Source organism: Sinocyclocheilus grahami, unplaced genomic scaffold (genome assembly GCF_001515645.1).
Source record: "Sinocyclocheilus grahami isolate Dianchi unplaced genomic scaffold, SAMN03320097.WGS_v1.1 scaffold1848.1, whole genome shotgun sequence".
NCBI classification, from domain to species: Eukaryota; Metazoa; Chordata; class Actinopteri; order Cypriniformes; family Cyprinidae; genus Sinocyclocheilus; species Sinocyclocheilus grahami.
The window spans coordinates 95,095-100,038 of NW_015507027.1; positions in this window are offsets into that span (position 1 = coordinate 95,095).

Below are 4,944 nucleotides of genomic sequence, written 5' to 3' on the forward strand. Positions count from 1 at the left end.
ATTGAGACCTAAGCGGGTTTCGTATGTGTATAATCCACGGTATAGCCTTAGAGCCTGTGTTCCCCGGCAGACTTCTGCCTGTCCAAGAGGGTTATAATCACCTCCAGTTTCTCCATATACACCTAAACGGATGCTATATGTGTATTTGCTTCCGAAAACTCCTTCGGGAAGGATGGGGCTTCCGCAGCGTCCCTGTTCCAAGTGGAGTGGGTACGTTTTCCCAGTGTTATCCAATCTCACTTAGTAAAGTAGTGCTTTGAAAAATGGTGAGTGGAACTACTTGTCCCGAGCCCCGGCCTACACCAGATAGGGGTGCAGGCGGCTCGCACAGGGCACTGGAAGCAGCAGCACCATGGCGCTTTGGTAGGGATCCCAATTCGTCAGTCACCGACGTGACTCGGAGTGACCGACTGAAAGGCAACGTCTCGGTTACGTGTGGTAACCCTCTTTCCCTGAAGGAGGGAACGGAGACGTCACGTCCCGTCGCCACGGTTGCTGTACCACCGCTGAATCGCCGGGTCACCGGCTCGGCTCCTCAATGAAAACCTGGTATGCATTGCACCTGCTGCCTTATTATACTCACGCTGTGATCAGCGGCAGCTGGATGCAATAATTGCATGCCAATGTGCATTGGCTCGTTTAGTTTACACTCTAAGTAGATTGGTCTATCGAAGCGATATCCCAATTCGTCGGTCACCGATGTGACTCGGAGTGACCGACTGAAAGGGAACTTCTCGGTTACGTATGGTAACCCTCGTTCCCTGAAGGACTCTGAATGTAGAAGTATTATTCTGGATGAGTACCATCTGTATAGCGCCATTGCGATTTGAGTGACCAGAGTTCGAGTCTCGGCTTGCGGTCCTTTCCCAATCCTGACCCCCTTCTCTCTCCTACCTCATTTCTTGTCAATATATACTGTGCTATCCTAATAAAAATGCCAAAAATAAATCTTTAAAAAAAGTGATTTAAAATGGTGCATAATTTAATTTTTTTTGTTAGATAATAATTGTATAATTTTTGTAAACTAATTTTAACCTAAAATCCAGATGTTGCAGATTGGACAAAACACTCTTCTCCACAGTGACCAGAAGGGTAAACCTCACTCCCCTGGCTTCACCCATCTCTAACTCTTAAACATCCATGAAATCTTATGTCACTGAGGACGTGGGTCCTTTAATCACAAAAGGGGGCATTTCTGGAGGCAACATAACTTGTTCTGTGTGTTGCTTGATGACGAGTCTGGACTGGAACCACATTTATTATTACAGTTTATGTTCTAAAACAGTCTTGAATAATGATAGAGCAAGAGAATTGAGCTTTAGGTACAGTATTTATACAGGTTACCTCCAAAAAAACCCCCCAAAAAACAAGAATCTGATAGGAAACTGAGAAACGGCCTCTTTAAACATGTCTGATCAGGTAAAAAAAAAATGTTGTGCAGAGTCACGGAACAAGTTTGATGGAACGACGTTGATGTAGATAAGTCAGTAAATTCGAGTAAAATCACAGGCTTCGCTTATCCCTTATTAAACTATCCACCACTCGAAATTCAGATGTGGGGGGGTAATTTCAAAATCACACAAGGTCCCCAGATAATACTAATCCCGTGTGAATTGGGCTTAAGGCTTTGTTTTTTTTCGAGCAAATGATCTAATGGGAGTTAGTAAATACTGCATTAGCTTAATAAATGGCCAAAGACCATTTACCCTTTGTTTCCTAATAAATGACAACTTTTTAGCTCTCAGAGCTGCAGGCCCCAAGCATTTACCCAAAAAAGGGCACAATGTGTACAACTTTAACAGCACACCATGACAAGAGATGGAACGTCTCCCCTTATAGGGTTTTTAAGTAGAGAGCCCACTGCTGGTGGTCTTGGCAATTGCAATGGTTCCCTTTTTCTAGAGCCTAGTTATCTGAGGATAGCTGTGTGCCAGCTCAATTATTGCTAATATTGTTAAGACAGTGTTATCTCCCCTGCTAGGGTTGTAAGCATATAGCCCACTCTCTGTGGTCTGGGCAATTTTGAAGGAAGGTCTTACCTGGCTATCTGAGGCTAGCTGTATATGGTTTATCTTGGTCTATAAGCCTTTCATAAGACCCTTAGGATATAGCTATCTGAGGATAGCTGTATTCTAGCTCAGCAGCTACTCCCCTTACTTGGGCTTTAAGTAGTGATCTCTTTGAGCTTCTATCTAGAGGTTTTCTAGTTTGCCTCTTCAGTGATCTTGTGTATCCAGGCTAGTATTGCTCACATAGCATAGATATCTAATGTAAGCGGTCCGAGGCGTCAGTGGCTTGGCCCCTTTCTGAGGAAAGGTTAGGTGAATGTCTGTCAACTCCTTGGTCTCTCATCAGGTGGACAGGCATGCACCTCGGCATGGCATAGGTGGCATTTCATTCCCCATAGTGTCCGCTAGTGGACGCAGCGTGAGTTCCCTAGAAGGGGAACGTCTCGGTTTACGTATGTAACCATGGTTACCCGAGAGGGAACGAGACGCTGCGTCCCTTCGCCATGCCTTCGGCCTGCCTGTTTACATCTCCTACAGACAACTAAGTTGGTGACGTATTCAACAGGTGCCCTTTTACACTTCCAGGCAACCGCCTATGACATTACGGGCCACGTGGACCAATAGGATTGGCATTGTTTCACACGTGCTTCAGACACCGGTCATGCTGGCAGCATTCCCCATGGTGTCCGCTAGAGGACGCAGCGTCTTGTTCCCTCTCTGGGAACCATGGTTAAATGCGTAACCTGAGACGTTTTTTATGTATTGCGTAGCTTATTGTCAATAAAATAATAAATTGAAATCAGTTTGGACACCACAAAACTAAACTGCATCTTATTTCTGCACTTGGAATCTAATATTGTGAATCAGGTACTTGTTCTCTGCAGTCATTCAGAGAAATGCGTCATATTCAGGGCCAGAGTGGGACTCATTTTCAGCCCTGGAGTTTCATGCCTTAGACCAGCCCACTTATTTTTTATTTTATTTTATTTTACTGGCCCTTTGATAGTTATTTTGCTTAACCTATTCATGTGCAATTATTCTAAAAAGAATTTTAATGTCATACAAAAAATGTCATCGGCCTGAGTAAATTGTACTAATATAGAATTGTGACTTCACAAGTGTAGTAAGTTAGGAGGTGAAAATACTGTGAAATTACAAATGGCATGAAATTTGAAAGCGTAACAACTGAAGGTCTATGAAACGTCAGTCAATAAAGCATTTTAAACAATGGCATTTAAAGTTTTGAACTAAAAAATCATTGCAGCCATATAGCCTTTGAATGAATGAAAATGTATATTTTTCAATTAAAAATTGCCACTGCCTCTGGTGCTTGGATTTGTAGCCTACTTCAAAATAATGAGGTCCAAGAATTCCCTAGAAGTTACTTTTTTTTAAATGTAGGCTATTTTTCTCTCTCTCTCTCTCTCTATTTAACTGCATTACAATGAAATGCATCTTCCCTCAGGTAGATTGAATGTTGGGCTCATGATCAATAAGTTGTTTGCATTCGACGGTGAAGGGAACTGCCGTCAGCGCGAGACCCGCTCGCTGGGAAGTGGGAGCCGGCAGAGGATTCTGCTTGGTCTTAAAGCCTTCCTCAAACGGCGACTTCACAAATAAAATGATGATTTGCGCAAAAATAATGTTTACTTATCAATTGGGAATTTGTTATTGATATGGTCTGGTGGAAATAATAATATGGGCTGCGAGAAAATTATAAATAAAAAGAGCGGGGCTGCTATGAGTGCAGGCAGTCTAGGGACACCATCACTGATCTATATATAATATCGATTATAGATCAGTGGACAGCATCCATATTTCAACCCCAGTGGCATGACAACCTCGCAGCCAAAAAAACAGACCGGCCCACCGGGAATCCTCCCGGTGCTCCCGATTAGCTAGGGTGACCAAACGTCCTGTTTTCACGTCCTGTCCTGGCCATCCTGGTTGTTTTTTATAAAGTGATGAAAATGTACTGGTTTTCATTGGGCCATTAAATTGACCGGCACTAGGGCACTCTGCATCTGCGGTGCTGCATGTGACGTAATCCCTGAGAGCCTGCCGTGTGGGCGGCTCTCTTTACATGCACAACGAGCTAGTGATGGGAAGTCCGGTTCTTTTCCGTGAACTGGTTCTTTCGGACAGTTCGTTTCAATGAACCGGTTCAAAAAAACGGTTCATCGGTTCTTTTACGCCCTAACGTAATGACGTCATTCGCGATGACGTAATGATATCAAGTCTATCGTCCCGGGCCAGGATGAAAATACACATTCAAATATATAAAGTCAGTATTCATAACTTCAGTCAGTTAAAACATCATAATCATGATCTGAAAAGTTTATAATTAATTTTTGCAACTAAGCACCCAAATACAGTAACAGGCAGTGATCTGCATACCAGGATTTAAGTCTTGAAGTTATAAAGTAAATAAATAATTTGTCATCAGCGCAGAAACCATAATCCACTTAATATACATACTCCATTGCAATTTATTTGTTATTAAATTAAATAAACTTACGTTTCGCCAGATTGCCCTTCATTCAAGTCTTCGGTTTACCCGCGCTCATAGCATTAGCACAGAATCAGTTGTTCAAAAGAACCAGTTCGGTTCAGACGTGCTGTTTCAGTCATAGTAGGCAATCTGTTCGGTAGCTTCATGCTGAATCGCTTGAGCTGAATCACGCATGCGCAGTATCATCCGAAAACCAATGCAACCGGTTCTTGACTCCGAGAACGAGAACCGCTCTAACCAGCACGCAAGCATGCACGTTCAGTATATCATCAGCTGCTCTACTCGTGTTCATGTTCTATTTACTACAAACTCAATTTGTGAATTTGTCATCGTTAACTATAATTACAGTAAAGGTATTTCATAGATCATCCTTTATTCCTATTAAACATAGAGTCTTAATTATTGTCCAACTTCCCTGACAAA